Raw genomic sequence first — 18,308 nt, 5'->3', positions numbered from 1 at the left:
ATCAAACAAATAAACAAACCAAAAAAACTATTAGACTTCCTGGAAGCCATGATCCAAAAAAACAAACAAACAAACAAAAAAAAAACCCTAGACATCTTTCAAGAAATTATTAAGGAAAAACTGTTCTGTTATTCTAGAAACAAAGCACAAAATAGAAATTGAAAGAATCCATCAATCACCTCCTGAAAGAGATCCCAAAATGAAAACTCTAAGGAATATTATAGCCAAATTCCAGAGTTCCCAGGTCAAGGAGAAAATATTACAAGCAGCCAGAAAGAAGCAAGTAATGTGGAGCCACAATCGGGATAACAAAAGATTTAGCAGCTTCTACATTAATGTGTCAGAGGGCTTGGAAGATGATATTCCAGAGGGCAAAGGAGCTAAGATTCCAACCAAGAATCACCTACCCAGCAAAACTGAGTATTATCCCTAAGGGGGAAAAATGGATATTCACTGAAATACAAGACTTTCAAGCATTCTTGATGAAAAGACCAGAGCTGAATAGAAAATTTCACTTTCCAATATGAAGTAAAGAGGAAAGTGGAATCATAAGGGACTTAAGGTTAAGTTGTTTACATTCCTACTTGGGAAGGTGATACTTGTAACTCCTAAGAAGTTTCTCATTATTAGGATAGTTACAAGTAGTATATATAGACAGAGGGTACTGGTGTGAGTTGAATATGAAGAGATGCTGTCTTAAAAAAAATTAAGGGTTGAGAGAGGAATATATCAGGAGAAAGGGGAATGGGATAAATTATCTGCCCTGAAAGAGGCAACAAAAAGCTTTTACAGTGCAGGGGAAAGATGGGGGAGGTGAGGAGGAGCAAGTGAGCCTTACTTTCATTAGAATTAGCTCAAAGGGGGAATACCATATGCACTCAATTGGGTATGGAAATCTATTTTACCTTACAGGAAAGTAGGAGTAGAAGGAGATAAGAGAAGAGGGGTTGGGTGATAGAAGGAAGGGCAGATTGGGGGAGGAGGTAGTCAGAAGTAAAACACTTGAGGAGGGACAAGATGAAAGGAGAGACAGAATAGAATAAACGAGGAAATAGGGTGGAGGGAAATACACTTAGCAATAGTAACTGCAAAACCTTTTGAAGCAAGTTTCTCTGATAGAGGCCTCATTTCTCAAACATAGAGAGAACTTAATCAAATTTATAAAGATTAGAGCCATTCTCCAATTGATAAATGATCAAAAGTTAGGAACAGTTTTCAAATGAAGTAATCAAAGCTATCTATAGCCGTATGACAAAATGCTCTAAGTCACTCCTGACTGGAGAAATGCAAATTAAAACAATTCTGAGGCACTACCACCTACCTATTAGATTGTCTAATAGGACAGAAAAGGAAAATGATGGGGGGAAAATGAGACATTAATGCACTGTTGGTGAATTTGTGAATTGATCAAACCTTTCTGTAGAGCAATTTGGAACTATGCCTAAAGGGGTATAAAACTATGCATTTGACCTAGGAATATCACTAGTAGGTCTGTATCTGTAAAGAGATAAGAAGCAAAAAGGAAAAGGACCTATATGTACAAAAATATTTGTAGCAGCTCATTTCTGGTGGCAAAGAATTGGAAACTGAGGTTATGCCCATCAACTAGGGAATGGCTGAACAAATTGAGGCATGTGATTATGATGGAATACTAATTAGCTATAAGAAACAGTGAGCAGGATGCTTTCAGAAAAACCTGGAAAAACTTACAGAAGCTGATGCAAGGTGACATGTACATTGTCCATAGTTACAGCAATATTGTAAGATGATCAGCTGTCTATGACTTAGCTGTTCTCAGGAATACAGTGATCTAAGACAACTCTGAAGGACTTATGATGAAAAATGCTATCCATCCCTACAGAAAGAGCTGATGCTGTCAATACAGATTGAAGCCAATTTTTTTTTTACTTTATTTTTCCCTGAGGGTTTTTTGTTGTTGGTCTTTTTATGACTAATAGGGAAGTGTTTTGCATAACTATGCATGTATAACCTTTATCAAATTACTTACCTTCTCAATCAGGCAGGTTGGGGAGGGAGGAAGGGAGAGCTTTTAGAACTTAAAATCTTAAAATGAATGTTAAATTGTATTTACATGTAACTGGGACAAAATAAAATACTCATGAAATTTGAAAAAAGAATTGAGCAAATATAAATTTAAGTTTAAAAATTGGTATCTCAAATCCCACTGAAACTTGAGTTTCATTTCCATTAGCCACATCATTATTGGGGTATAGATAAGTATTGGGGGTTTAAGGTAACAGCAAAGTTTAAAAGGGTGTTCCTATAACTTCAAGAAGTAACTTGAGGTAATCTAGGGAAATGATAATCATTCAGAAGATATTCTTTTCATTGCTATTTGAAGTCAAGGTGTTGACCAGGATGGCGCATTAGACAGTGGGGCAAAAGGTGATTGAGGTAGAAGTTTGATGTACTGGAACAAAGAAACAAAGTAACTTTATTCTGTGTCATCTTGGACAGACCTTATTGTTGAAGAAAATTACTGGAAATAATTTTTATTTATTTATATGGAAATAATCCTTTCTTCAGAGGCATCATAGCATAGTGCAGTTGTTCTTAACCTGGGGTCCATGGACAGATATCAGGGAGTCCATGAATGTTAGATGAGGGAAAAGATAAGATAATATTTTTATTTTCACTAGCCTCTAAACTAGGCATTTTCTTCCATTTTGAATGTAGGCAACAGAATGTTATTCTGAGATGGGGTCCATAGGCTTCATCAGACTGCCCCAGAGTTGAAGAACCCTTGTTATAGTGATGGGTATTGGACTTGAAATCAGGAAGCCTGGATTCAGATTTTGCCTCTGGCACTTAGTAGCTATATAGCAATTGTCTTAGGCAGGTTGAGTTAAATCTGCAAGTATTCATTAAGTGCCTAGTATGTGCCAAGCCCTGGGCTAAGGGCTGAAGCTATCAAGAAAGACAAAAAACAGTCGCTACTTTTAAGGGGAAACACATCATGCAAATAATTGCGTATAAATGAGATATATACAGGATAAATTGAAGATAATCAAGAGAAACAGTATTAAGGAATATTAGAAAAACCCCTCTTGCAGAAGGTGGGATTTTAGCTGGGAGTTGAAGGAAAGTAGAGAGGGCAGCTAGGTGGTGCAATGGATAGCATGCTAGACCCAGGGTTAAGAAGATCTGAATTTAAAGCTGCCTTCCGATACTTACTAGCTGTGTGACCTTGGGCAAGTCATTTAATTCCTATTTGCCTCAGATCCTCAGCTGTAAAATGGGGACACATTGGAGAAGGAAATGGTAACCTACCTCAGTATGTTGCCCAAGAAATTCCCATGGACTTTGTCCATGAGGTCACATAGAGTCAGATACAACTGAACAGCAACAAGGGAGGGCAGGAGTCATTAAATGTCTCTAAACTTAAATTTTCTCAACTTTAAAATGAATGCGATAATATGTGTCTTGCTTTCTTTACAAGGTTTTTCTGAGGTTTAAAAGAGGTAACATACATAAAGCACATTACATATTTTGAAGTGCTATATAAATGTCACTACTATTGTTATTCTGTCATGATGCTAAGTCTAGGTTGACTAGCTTCCAGCACCTAGCACAATTGTGCAATAGGCACTTAATAAATATTTGTTGAATTGTTCAACGATTCTTCACTGGATAGTGATAAAAGTACTTACTCATCCTCCACAATTTGAGAGTGGTCTCAAATTGATCTTTCTAAAGCACAGATCTGACTACCATACTATGCCCATTCAGTAAACTGTAATGGCACACTATTACTTGCAGGGTCAAATATAAAATCCTCTGTTAAGCATTCAAAAATAGCTTTCTCCTACCTTTCCAATCTTCTTATACCTTATTCATCCCCAGATCTCTTTGCTGTTCCTCAAACAAGACACTCCATCACCCAACTGGGCATTTTCGCTGCGTGTTCTCCATGCCAGGAATTCTCTCCCTCCTCATTATCATCTGACTTTCATAACTGATCAGTTATCTAGAAAACTGACCAATTATCTATAAAACTGCTGAAGACTTTCAATGCAATACTTTCTTCACCCTTGTCTTCTCTAATTTCTCCCAGTGAGTATATAAATAATTTTTTTTAAATTTGGAATGAAAGCTGATATAAGGTATAATGAAAGGCTATAAAACCCTGAAGAAATTTATTCAGATTAATATAGAATTATTTTGTGCTAAGTTCTAAAATATTAAAACTAGAAACATAACTTGAAACTTAAAATTCTACTTCACTACTCAATAAATTTCAGTAATTCCCTATTACCTCTAGTACTTAATATAAACTCCTCTGTTTGGCTCTTAAAACCCTGTACAATCTGCTACCCTACCTTATTATAATATTATATACTCCCTCCCTTATTATATATTATTCCCCTTCATCTGTTCTACAATCCAACCAAAATGGTCATCTCACTATTCCTCATACAGTACATTCCATCTCCTTATTCACATGCTTTTGTTGTGGCTTTGACTCATATCTGTAATGTACTTCCTTCTCACCTTTGCTTCTTAGAATACCTAGTTTCTTTTAAGGCTCAAATCATGTACCACCTTCAGCATGAAATCTTTCCTGGTCCCCACAGCTGCTCGCGCCTCCTCCAACATAGTTGCTTTATATTTATTTTGTACGTTCTCATATGTATACATGTTATCTTCCCCCAGTAGAATGTAAACTTCTTGACTTTCTGACTATTGTTTTTATTTTTTCAGCCCCTAGCAATGAACCTGGCACACAGCATGTGCTTTATAAATGCTTGTTAATTGGTTGAAGGAAATGATTTTACCAAAAGGATTTTGGACAAAAAAAAATGTTTGTAAGCATTCTTACAACTTAAATCTGATTTAAAACAGTGAAAACACTAGACCGAATCTCATAAGACCTGAACTCCAGTTACAGTTCTACTATCAGCTAGTTATGTGAGTTTGACTAAGCTACCTAAGTCACTGTGCCTCAGTTTCCTCAACTAAAAAATAAGTAGGTAGATTAATGATCTCCAAGACACCTTCAAATTTTGATGCTCTATGAGACTTTAAGATTTAGATAGTCAGACATTACCTTGAGAAAGGATTTAAATAGACCTGGAACATAATATTTAAAGGGTTATTAGAGATGTTCAGGTTGAATTCCTAGAATTATAGAAGCTCAGAGTTGGAGGAGACCTTAGAGGTTATCTGGTCTAACCTACACCTAAAGCATGCATGCTTGGTCAGTCCAGCTACTGTTTGAAGCAAACAAGGAATTTGATATCCCTTTAGTCAAACCATTCTACTGTTAGAATAAATTTTTTGGACTTTTAGAAATAATTAGGAATTTTTTTCCCTGACTTCCAGCTGAGATGGCTGCTTGAATGAGACTAAGCCTGTCTAACTCCTCAATACCTACCCCAGCAAAACTCAGAAGTTCTCACCAGCCTGAATAATAATCAGTGAATAATAAGAAATCCAGTGAAAAACTGAAATGGTACAGTCCATCCCAGAACTACACAAAAAGTCAGCCAGAAGTCCTGGGTGATAGGAATAGGGCCTCTCCAATGAAATGAGCTTCTCAGGAAGGGATATGTGTATCCTGAAAACTTCTATGTCTAGAGGCAACAAAGCCCTCCCTCACATCCAAAACATAACCTCTATTGAAAGGCCTCTTCAGAAAATTTCAGTTACTTATTATTTAACTAGAATTCCATCTAGGAATTCAACTATGGAAAGAAGAGGAAAAAAAACCTTTCCTTCTGATAGTCTGGTGAAGCATATGGGCCCCTTTTTAGATTTTTAAATTTAAATTTAATTTTAAATTTAAATTTTAGATTTTTAAATCTGTGAAATAGGACTACAAAGGAAACCAATTGTGTTGAAATACAGTCTGTGTGACCCTAGCAAGTCACTTAACCATGATTGCTTTGCCAAGAAAAAGGGGGAAATACAGTTATCAAAAAATTATTTTAAATTCACAAACTTCAGGGTAAGAAAATTTATCTTCAGGAGTTTTCTCTTGTTTGCTTAGTTCTTGATTTTAAATTAACTTTTTATGATTTTTAACTACCTAACTTTTAAGTAGTCCAATAAAGATCAATTTCACCTGCTCATCTCAAAAGACATAGAATGTAAACTCCTTGATGACAGAGAGTAGTGCTTAACCTGTACATACCTTGAACATGGATGCTTATTGAATTTGTTCAAATTAAATATACAGTTATCCCTTCCACATCACAATGGTTAGGGTACCCCAATGATCTAGAAAATCCATGTAAAATTTTTTGTCCCTCTCCAAACTAGAGAAGAAGTCTCAATTATTATGGTATTAAAAGTTAAAATGTTTATATTATACAATACTATACATGTATTTTATGCATTTCTGAGTTTCTAAACTTTTTCTGTGTCATCTGTTGGCCTTCACATGTTGTCTCCAGCTTCCACAAAGCTCCCATTTAATTTCTTATGCTGACCTGCTGTATGTCGAAACTACAATGGGGAGTTGTGATGTGTATGGGATAACTGTAATCATCTTTTTTCTAAAATGGGAGTATAGTGAAAAAAGGGCTTCCCCCCAAAACCATACCTCACTTGGAACCACAGAATATTTGAGCTAGAAGGAATCTTTAGTGATCATCACCCTCACTTTTACAAATAAGAAAACTGAGGCCTAGAAAAGCTGATTGACTTGCTTTATCACTCATGTAGTTAGTAGGAGAGCCAAAATGAAAACCTACATTTCCTAATTTCTAGGTCCTGTTTCTTTCTGTTAAACTGTACTCTCTCCTTTAATCTTCCATTTAGTTAGTAAACGGTATTTCCAGCTGTCTACATGAAACTCAAAGTATTGTCACTTCTCAAGTGCAGAGAAGTACAGAGAATTAGAATTAGTCCAGAAAAAGCCCAATGAGTTAGTTTAACTTCTGAGCCCTCTTCCCAAAAGCTGTGCATTTTTTACCTTCCTCAGGTGATTCCACAGAAGGTGAGCTTGTACTTTTGTTATTGTTGTTTTAGTCATATCTGATTCTCCATGACCCCATTTGGGTTTTTCTTGGCAAAGATACTGGAGTGGTTTGCAGTTTCCTTCTCCAGCTTATTTTACAGATGTGGACACTGAGGCAAATGGGATTAAATGATGTCTCCAGGATCACACAGCTAGTAAGTATCTGAGGCCAGATTTGAACTCATGAAGATAAGTCTTCCTGACTTCAGGCCTGGCACTCTAAATACTGTACCACCTAGCTGCCCATTCTTGTGTCCTGCTCACCTTCTAATTGCAAGGGTATAAACTATAACTCTGAAAGAGCACTGTGATGGGAAACGATAAAAGAACACACCATCAATTGGAACTTTAAAAACAAATTTATGAAGAAGTTTATCAGGATAGTACAGGCTGATTTATAATTTAGGCAGATCTGAATTTTTGGAATTTCTGCATGTTAAACTTAGAATTCCAAGGTAGAGTTAATGCATTGGAGTCTCTATGTTAATTTGAATAAGGTGTCACTTCCGAAGAGCAAATGGGAAGTTACACCAAAAGAAAGGATAGAAATAAATTGAATACGATGTAAATTTAGTCTGGTACAATGGAAAACCGCTGTGGCTAGTAGGTAATGCTTTTTGATTTCTAGGTTCCCAGGAGCTCATGTTGTGTGTTCAGCACTATACCTGGCATATAGTAGGCACTCAATAAATGTTTGTTTATTGACTGACTGAAATTGCTATCTGTCCTGGACTGGCCTGCTGAAAGAGGCAACAGACTCAGTGATAGGGTAGTCTGAGTTTAGACCCTCTACTCTTTTTGCTTGACAACTTTGTGACTGTCATTGGACTTCTATAAGTTTCATTTTTCTCTGTGAAATGGATATAGTAACTGTTACATGACTCCACAGATGGTAGAATGGAAAGTATGTCACCCTTGGAGTCAGAAGCTCTGGGTTCAAATCTTGGCTCTGTGTGAACAGCAGCAAGTGACTTTTCCTGAGCCTTCCGTAAAATGTCATACAGTTGCTTTAGAGAATGCTGAATGAAGTGTGAAGTAATTGAGCAAAGGTGGGGGCAAAGGAGAGCACTGACAATTTTTAAAAATTTTATTTACTTTTTTGTTACATTTTGAGGTCAGAGCTATCTCTTTCCCACCTCCCTGCCAATCTTGAACTAGAGAAGACCAACATTTGACACAGATATATGTGTGAAACTATACAATGCATACTTCTTTATATCAATTCTTTCTCTGGAAGGGAATAGCATCTTCCTTCATATGTCCTTTGTAGTTGATTTGAATATTCATATTGCCCAGAATAGCTTATTCACAGTTACTGTTCAAACAATATTGTTGTTACTGTTTTTAACATTCTCTTGGTTCAGGTCATTTCATAATTTGTTTTTTCATGTAAGTCTTTCCAAGTTATTCTAAAATCAACCTGCTCATCAGCTCTTACAGTATTTAGCACAATCATATACTACAAATGAGGCATCCTGTCAATTTCCAGTTCTTTGCTGCCACAAAGAGAGTTTCTATAAATATTTGTAATGTTAATACAATTTGAAGATCTTCCCATCCATTAATAGACCCATGTGACCTGTCTGAGTCATATGGAAGTCTGAGTCACATGAGCCTGTGGTGGGAGGAGCTTGCCAAATGGGTGGAAGAGGAAGGGTGGAGCCAGCTAAGAGGAAGTGAGACAGAACAGTCAGAGCTGGGAGAGAGAGACACACACAGTAGCAGCTAGCGTGAGTGAGAGAAGGAGTGCTTCTGCCCTTATTTGTGGGACGGCCCTAACAGAGGGAAGTCTTGGGGGGATGGTGGTGCCCCCTGAATTGATAATGTGTATAGATTTCTTTTTTTCTATGATAGATTTGGCTTTCTGGTGTTTGAATAAATGTTTTGGTTCTGCTGGCAGTGAAGAGAGTCTGTTACATTTTGCGATTCAGAACTATGCCAGCATATTCATAGCAACTGTAGCAGCTGTGAGTACTGTGTTGGCACTACCATTATTTTAGAACATAGAGGTTATTTTCCTTTTCCCCTGATCACTTTGGGAAACAGACTTAATAGTGGTATTACTGGGTCAAAGGGTATAGCAGTTTAATAATGCTCTGGGCATAATTCCACAGTGCTTTCCTAAAGGTTGGCTCAGTTCAGAGTTGCAGCAACAGTGTATTAGCTTCCCAATTGTTCCACATCCTCTCCAACATTTGTCATTTCCCCCTTCTATCATTTTAGCCAATCTAATATGTATGAGATGGTATCTCAAAATTGTTTTAATGTGCATTTTTCTAATCAATGATTTAGAGCCTTTTTTCATATAACTATGTAGAGCTTTGATTTCTTCTTCCAAAAACTGCCTGTTTCATATCCTTTGACCATTCATCAATCGGGGAATGACTCAGTTTCTTACAAATTTGAAAAAGTTCTCTATATATTTGAGATATGAGGCCTTTATCCAAGAAGTGTCTATAATAATTTTTTTCTGAATTTTCTGCTTTCCTTCTAATCTTGGCTACTTTGGTTTTATTTGTACAAATCATTTTTTAATGTAATGTAATAAAAATTATGTATTTTATATCTCACAATACTATCTTTTGTTTATTCATCAATTCTTATTCATAACTCTGATAGGTGATATGTTCCACATTCTTCTAATTTACTTATATCTCCATTATGTTTGGCTCATGTATCCATTTGGACCGTATCTTTGTAAATGGCGTAAGATATTGGCCTATACCTAGTTTTTGCCAGATTCCTCTCCAGTTTTCCCAACAATTTTTATCACATAGTGAATTCCTATCTCAAAAGCTTAAATCTTCACATTTATCAAACACAAGGTTTCTATAATCATTTACTACTTTGTACTGTACATCTACCCTATTCCATTGATATGCATTTCTATTTCTTAGCTAGTATCAGATAGTTTTGATAATTACTTCCTTATAATAATACGGTTTAAAATCTGATTCTGCTAGAGCTCCCTTTACATAATTTTCAATTAATTTCTATTAATTCTATTAGTTCTTATGATTTTTTTTGTTCTTTCAAATGAATATTATTTTTTATAGCTCCAAAAAAATAATTTTTTGATAATTTGATTGGTATGGTACTGAACATGTACATTAATTTAGGTAGAATTGCATTTTTGGTCATATTTTATTGGCCCACCCGTGACCAATTAGTATTTGCCCAATTATTTAAATCTGACTTTATTTGAATGAAAATTTTTTTTATTATTATGTTCATATAGTTCCTGAATTTGTATTGGCAAGTATATTTCCATGTATGAAACATCTCTATCTCTTCTTCCAAGGCTTTGTTGGTAATGTATAGAAATGCCGAGGATTACGTGGGTTTTTTTAGTATCTTGCTACTTTGCTAAAATTAATTATTTTAATTAACTTAGTTGAATTTCTAGGATTTTCCAAGTATACCATCGTATTATCTGCAAAATGATAGATTTATCATCTCATTGCCCATTCTTATTCCTTCAATTTCTTTTTCTCATTGCTATTGCTAGCATTTCTAGTACAATATTGAATAATATTGGTGATAATGGTGGATTAACAATCTGGCTGTGAGTGTGTAAAGCCAACAACAACCAGCCCACAGAACCCTGCAAGCCCAGGTCCTTTTCATTTGCTTTACTTAAGGAAAGCAATGTTAAGGGGTTAATAATCTTACTTTAATCCAGCATACAAATAACATCCACCTAGTTCAGGGGAAAAAGCCAGCACCCTGAATTACAGAGCAAATACAATTTGTAGTCGTCAATATCTGAGTCTTCAGCTGCGGAGCTTCTTACAACGGCTGGCCCAGAGTCATGCGCCACTCTTGCTGTGGGTAAGAGCTCCGAGAGAATGCTAACCTCTTCGCTTATATATCCTGTTCTGGGCCCAGAGGGCCCTGACCTCACCCAGGCTGGGCTTGGAGAAGTTCCCCACCTCCAGTATCACATCAGATACAAATCAATGCCTCCCGAGTGTCTCAGTACTGAGAAATACAAAAACATCCTACTTTATCTGCCCCATTCAAACAAAGGCCAGAAGGTCAACAGCAAAAAGTCCCACCTTATTTACTATTACAAATGGGCATCCTTGTTTGACTCCTGATCTTATTGGGAAGGCTTCTAGCTTATCCCTATTACAGATAATGCTTGCTGATGGTTTTCTATGGATGCTACTTATCATTTTAAGGAAGACTCCATCTACTCCTATGTTCTCTAGTGTTTTTAATAGGATTGAGTATTGTACTTTGTCAGAACCTTTTTATGCATCCATTGATATAATTATTTAACTTTTGTTAATTTTCTTATTGACATAATCAGTTATGTTAGTAGTTTTCCTTATATTGAACTAGCCCTGCATTCTTGGTATAAATCAGGGGTGTGGAACTTGTGGCCCTTTAGGTCCTCAAGTGCAGCCCTTTGACTGAATCCAAACTTCACAGAACAAATCCCCTTAATAAAAATATTTGTTCTATAAACTTAAAACTCAGAGGGCAGCTAGGTGGCACAGTGCGTACAGCACCGGCCCTGGAGTCAGGAGGACCTGAGTTCAAATCCAGCCTCAGACACTTGACACAGGTACTAGCTGTGTGACCTTGGGCAAATCGCTTAACCCCAATTGCCCTGCCAAAAAAAAAAAAAAACAAAACAAAAACTTAAGACTCAATTAAAAGGCCACATGTGGCCTTAAGAGCACAGGTTCCCCACCCTGCTATTAATCCCACTTGGTCACAATGTATGTGTAATCTGTGTTAGATATATTTTTGTAGTCTCTTACCTAGTATTTTATTTAGGATTTTTGCGTAAATATTCATTAGCGAAATTGCTCTATAATTTATCTAAGATTCTGTTCATCTTCTTGACTTCTTATTTATTTTTTGGTTACATGTATTTAGTTATGAGAGGGAAAACTTGAAGTTCCCCACTATTATTCATTTAACCTTTGCTGTAAAAAATTGGATGCTATTGCCTTTGGACCATGTATATTTAGTATTGACATTACTTCATTATCTGTGGTATCTTTTAACATAATATAGTTTTCTTGCTTATCTCTTTTAATTAAAACTATTTTAGCTTTAACTTTGTCTGAGATCACAATTGTTACTCCCTCTTTTTTTTTTACATCAGCAGAAGCATAATAAATTCTAGTCCAGCCCTTTATTTTTATTCTACATGTGTTTCTCATTTTTAAATGTGTTTCTTGTAAACAACATAATGTTGGGTTTTGGTTTTTGATCTTTTCTGCTACCTGCTTCAATTTTATTGGGTAAGTTCATCCCATTCACATTCAAAATTATATTTACTGGTTGTGTATTTCCCTTCATCTGATTTTTCTTCAGTATTTATCCTTCTGTCTTTCTCTTTATCCTATCTGTCCTAATTTACTTCTGACTACTGCCTCTCTAATCCACACACTTCTAAAAGTCGCTTCCTTATCCTGTCCTCTTCTCCTCCTATTTTTCTGTAAGAAAGAGTTTTATAACTTTCTAGTTGTATATGTTATTACCCTTTTTAACCCAGTGCCACTGAGAATAAGGTTCCTGTACTACCTGCTGTCCATCCCCTCCCCCGCTCCACTAACAGTTTTTCCAACCATCCCTTTTTTGTAGGAGATAATTTGCTCCATTTTACTTCTTCCTTCCCAATTTTATTTTTTAGGATTATCCCATAATAATTAACTCAACCCCAAGTCTTCTCTCTCTTTTGCATTACCCTAATAATGATAATATTCTTAAGAATTGCAAATAACATTTTCCCATATAAGAAATATTTTAACCATATTAAATTTCTTATAATTAGTCTTTTGATGTTTACCTTCTTATGTTTCTCTTGGTTCTCATGAATCAGATTTTCTGGTCAGTTCTGGTGTTTTCCTCAAGAATACCTAAAAGTCATTTAACTCATTAAATATCTATTTTTTCTGCCTTGTAGGATTATACTTAGCTTTTCTGGGTAGGTTATTCTTGGTTGAAAACCCAGCTTCTTTACTCTTCAGAATATCATATTGCTTCCCGTTGGTCTTTTTTTTTTCTTCTTGCATCTTTTCTGTTATTATTTAATGTTTTTAGTTTTCAACATTGATTTCCACAAGATTTTGAGTTACAAATTTTCTCCCCATTTCTACCCTCCCTCCACTCCAAGATGACATATATTCTGATTGCCCCATTCCCCAGTCAGCCCTCCCTTCTGTCATTCCACTCCCCTGCCCCCATTCCTTTTCCCCTTACTTTCTTGTAGGGCAAGATAGATTTCTATGCACCATTGCTTGTATATCTTATTTCCCAGTTGCATGCAAAACCAACTTTTTTTTTGAGCATCTGCTTTTAAAACTTTGAGTTCCAAAGTCTCTCCCCTCTTCCCTTCCCACCTACCCTCCCTAAGAAGGCAAGCAATTCAACATAGGTCACATTATGGATCATTATGCAAAACACTTCCACAATAATCATATTGTGAAAGAGTAACTATATTTCCCTCCATCCTATTCTGTCCCCCTTTATTCAATTTTTTCCCTTGACCCTGTCCTTTTGTAAAAGTGTTTGCTTTTGATTACCTCCTTCCCCAATCTGCGCTTGCTTCTGTCACCCCCCTTTTTTATCCCCTTCCCCCTACTTTCCTATAGGGTAAGATACCCAATTGAGTGTGTATGTTATTCCCTCCTTAAGTCAAATCCAATGAAAGCAAGATTCATTCATTGCCTTTCACTTGCACCCTCTTCCCTTCCAACAGAACTGCTTTTTTTTGCCACTTTTATGTGAGATAATTTACCCCATTCTGTCTCTCCCTTTCTCCTCTCTAAATATATTCCTCTCTCATCCCTTAATTTAATTTTTTAGATATCATCCCTTCATATTCAACTCACTCTGTGTCCTCTGTCTATTCCCTTCAACTACCATAATACTGAGAAAGGTCTCATGAGTTACAAATATCATCTTTCCATGTAGGAATGTAAACAAAACAGTTCAACATTAGTAAGTCCCTTATGATTTCTCTTTCCTGTTTACCTTTTCATGCTTCTCTTGATTCTTGTTTTTGAAAGTCACACTTTCTATTCAACTCTGGTCTTTTCATTGAAAATGCTTGAAGGTCTTCTATTTTATTGAACATCCATATATTGCCCTAGAGTATTATCAGTTTTGCTGGGTAGATGATTCCTGGTTTTAAATAGCTTCTTTGACCTCCGGAATATCCTATTCCAAGCCCTTCAATCCCTTAATGTAGAAGCTGCTAGATATTGTGTTATCCTGATTGTGTTTCCACAATACTCAAATTGTTTCCTTCTGGCTGCTTGCAATATCTTGTCCTTTACCTGGAAACTCTGGAATTTGGCTACAGTATTCCTAGGAGTTTTCTTTTTGGGATCTTTTTCAAGAGGCAATCAGTGGATTCTTTCCATTTCTATTTTACCCTCTGGTTCTAGAATATCAGGGCAATTTTCCTTGATAATTTCTTGAAAGATTATTTTTATCATGGCTTTCAGGTAGTCCAATAATTTTTAAATTATTTCTCCTGGATCTATTTTCCAGGTCAGTGGTTTTTCCAATGAGATATTTCACATTGTCTTCCATATTTTTCATTCCTTTGGTTTTGTTTTATAATTTCTTGATTTCTCATAAAGTCACTAGCTTCCACTTGCTCCATTCTAATTTTTGTGGTGGTATTTTCTTTAGTGATCTTTTGGACCTCCTTTTCCATTTGGCTAATTCTGCCTTTCAAGGCATTATTCTCTTCATTGGCTTTTTGGACCTCTTTGCCATTTGGGTTAGTCTACTTTTTAAGATGTTATTTTCTGCAGTATTTTTTGAGTCTCCTTTAGCAAGTCATTGACTTGTTTTTTATGATTTTCTTGCATCACTCTCGTTTTTCTTCCCAGTTTTTCCTCTACTTCTCTTACTTGCTTTTCCAAATCCGTTTTGAGTTCTTCCATGGCCTGAGACTACTTCATATTTTTCTTGGAGGCTTTTGATGTAGGCTCTTTGACTTTGCTGACTTCTTCTGGCTGTATGTTTTGATCTTCTTTGTCAACAAGAACGATTCTGTATTCTGAATTTTATGCTGCTTGCTCATGTTCCCAGCCAACTACTTGACCCTTGAGCTTTTTGTCAGGGTATGACTGCTTTCAGAGTGGAGAGTCCTTTGTTCCAAGCTTCAGGGTCCTCGCTGTTTTAGAGATACTTCTATTTTGAGGTGGTGTGATATCCTGTCCTGGCCTGTGTTCTGGTCTGTGAGTGCAAGCACTCCTTTCTGTCGAGTAGCAACCAGTAGCAACCCCATAGTCACTACAAGCTATGTCACACCAGCACTCTTCTTCCCCTAAGAACCACCAACCAACACTGCAACCCAGATCCAAGCAGGGCAGAGCAAGAGAACCCTGCCTCTGTGCTAGTAAACTGCTCCTTGCACTCCTTCCCTGACCTGCCGCTTAGTTCCTCCCACCATGTGGACCAGGGACTCTGGAAGCAGCTGATGCTGGAGCTCTTGAAGCAGCCACTAGAGCTTCCTGCTGCTGCTGCTCACCTCCTCCAGGGCTGGGGCCAGACCATGCAATTCTCTAACCCAGATCCAGCAGTTTTCCCACTGACCTCCTCTGCTGTCTTTGGCGTTTGTGGGTTGTGAAGTCTAATAACTGCCACAGCTCAGTGATTCATGGCCCTGAGGTCTGCTCTGCCGATGTACTCTGTGCCTGGTGTGTCCTGGCGTGGCCCATGCTGAGCTGTGCTCTGCTCCCAGTGTGGTGTGATAGACCCTTCTCAGTGACCATCCATACCATCCTCGCTAGAGACCGGCTTCCCTCTTTTCCTTATGGGTTCTGTAGCTCGCGAATTTGTTTAGAGCCATTTTTGTAGGTGTTTGGAGGGATTTGAGGGAGATCTTTAAGCCAGTCCTTGTTTTCCAGCCACTATCTTGGCTCCGCCCTCCCTTTTGGTCTTTTAATGTAGAATGCTAAATTTTGCGTGTCTGACTGTATCTCCACAATATTTAAATTGTTTCTTTCTAGTTGCTTATAGTATTTTTCTCCTTGACCTCAGAGCTTTGAGATTTAGCTATGATATTCTTGTGCAGTTTTCATTGTAAGATCTCTTTCAGGCAGTGATTGGTGGATTTTTTAAAAAATATCTGTTTTACCCTCTAGTTTTAAAACTTCAGGGCAATTTTCCTTAATCATTTCTTAAAGTGTAGTGTCTAGAGTTGTTTTTTTTTTTTTTAATCACAGCTTTCAGTTATCTCTTCTCAATATGTTTTCCAGGTCATTTGTTTTTCTAATGAGATATTTTACATTCTCTTCTGGTTTTTCATTCTTTTGATTTTATTGTACTATTTCTTGATGTCTTATGAAATCCTTACTTCTCCTTCCCCAGTTTTAATTTTTAAAGTGATCTTCCATAAATTTTTAGATCTCTTTTTCTAATTGGTTGACTTTTCATAATTTTCTTGATTTTCTTGCATTACTCTTATTTTTTTCCCTAATGTTCCCCCTCAACTTCTCTTATTTGATTTTTAAAGTCCCTTTTAAGCTCTTCCAAGGACTCTTTTTGGGTTTGTGGCCATTTTACATTTTTCTTTGAAGCTTGACAAGTAGCTGTTTGACTTCATTGTTCTCTTCTTAGTTTGAACCCTGATCTTCTCTATCATCATAGTAACTATCTATGGCTAGGTTCTTTCTCTGCTGTTTACACTTTTTTTTTTTAGCAACCTGTTTTTTGAGTGTTCGCTTTATGTTAGGGTCAGTATCTTCTCCTGGGGTGTAGGGGATAATGTCTTAGGGTTCAGGTTTTAGAGCTGTTGTTTTCTGAGCTCTGAGAGTATTTGACTTTTTGATTCTTCCGGTGTTCTATAATCCAAGGCCAGGTGTGTGTGGTTGCCGCTCCTCCAGCTCATATCTTGCTCTGTGAGTGACCTCAAGCATTCCTCTCCATCTTGGAGCCACAACTGGGGCACCCAGCACCATTGCCACCTCAAATGCTCCTGCTCCATGTGGTTCTTCCAGAGGCTTGAAAGTATCAGCTCGCTCCTCTGTCCTGGAACCAAAACCAGGGCTTCCCCTCTTCTTCAAGGACCACAACCAGCAGGGCCCTACCCCACTGAGACTGCATTAGTGGGTACTCATTCCTCCTCCATGGCAGCCACAGCCTGGGTCTAGGCATCTCAGCCCCACACCCAGCGGCACTAGAGAGCCCTGTAACCTTCCCTGATTAGTCTCCTGACCCACATACTTTCTGTGGTGCAAAAGTTCCCAAAGTAACACAGCAGCCCTCAGGGCTTGCTGTTTGTTGACTCAGAGGTATCTGCCTGGTTGGAAATCTGTACTTTGTTCAGGCCACACCACCACCCTGGGAGGTCAGATCTTTTCTAACATTCTCCCAAGTTGTCTTAGGCTGGATGACTGCTTTACCCCAATTTTTAATTATTTCCACTGCTCTAAAATTCACTTTGAGGCATTAAGTTATTCATGTGTATGGGGTTGGATTGGGGGGTGATTTGCGAGAGCTGGATAATTTCCTTCCTTATTCTGCCATTTTAAAATTAACAATTTTTTAAAGGCTTTTTGTGATGATTATGTTTTAAAAAGTTTTGCTAAAAGGTACATTTGTTTGGTCCAATACTTCAGGGACCAAGAATCATACAAAAGGGAGGTAATAAGCATTTGATCCTCACAACCATCCTGGGAGGTAGGTGCTTTCATTATCCCCATTTTACAGAGTAGGAGCCTAAGGTTTAAGTAATTTGCACAGCTGGTAAGCAACTGGGGCCATATTTGAAATCATGCTCAAATCAGCGGCAGCTGGTGGTATAGGGGATAGAAGACAGGACCTGAAATCAGAAAGACTTGAGTTCAGATTTTGCATCAGATATTCGATAGCTGTGTGACCGTGGGCAAGTCACTTAACTTCTACTTGCCTCAGTTTCTTCAACTGCAAAATAGGGAGCATGAATAACAGCATCTACCTCTCAGGATTGTTGTGTGCATCCAACGAGATATCTATAAAAGTGCTCAGCACAGTGCCTGGCACATAGTAGGTGCTATACAAATACTTATTCTCTTCCCTTCCCCGGTTTTCTAACTCTAGGCCCAATACCGTATCCAATGTGCCACCTAGCTGCTTCTAAAAGTGTAGTGGCCATAGTTACCAGGGCTCCAAAGTGTGTTGTGATCAGATTGACAAGCTCTATGTAAGGTGGATTTTAGTGTGTGTAAGGTAGATTTTTGTTATTATGTCTTAGAGTTTAGTTTCCCAGGCTTCATTGCCTTAATAATCTTTAATTTCCAGGTGTTATATAATATTTCCCAGTCTTGTGACTTGCAAACATCTCTACTATGTTTGCACAGTGAGA

At 37.3% G+C, this 18,308-nt stretch overlaps 1 protein-coding gene across 3 annotated transcripts in view; it reads left to right on the top strand.

Moving 5' to 3' along the window:
- The window catches only part of ACO1 (aconitase 1), a 143,432-nt gene that overhangs the window by 27,872 nt on the left and 97,252 nt on the right, over window positions 1-18,308 (top strand). The gene's annotated exons all lie outside the window — the stretch shown is intronic.

The sequence above is a fragment of the Trichosurus vulpecula genome, chromosome 9, assembly GCF_011100635.1.
Source record: "Trichosurus vulpecula isolate mTriVul1 chromosome 9, mTriVul1.pri, whole genome shotgun sequence".
NCBI classification, from domain to species: Eukaryota; Metazoa; Chordata; class Mammalia; order Diprotodontia; family Phalangeridae; genus Trichosurus; species Trichosurus vulpecula.
This window is presented reverse-complemented; position numbering and strand designations above follow the sequence as displayed.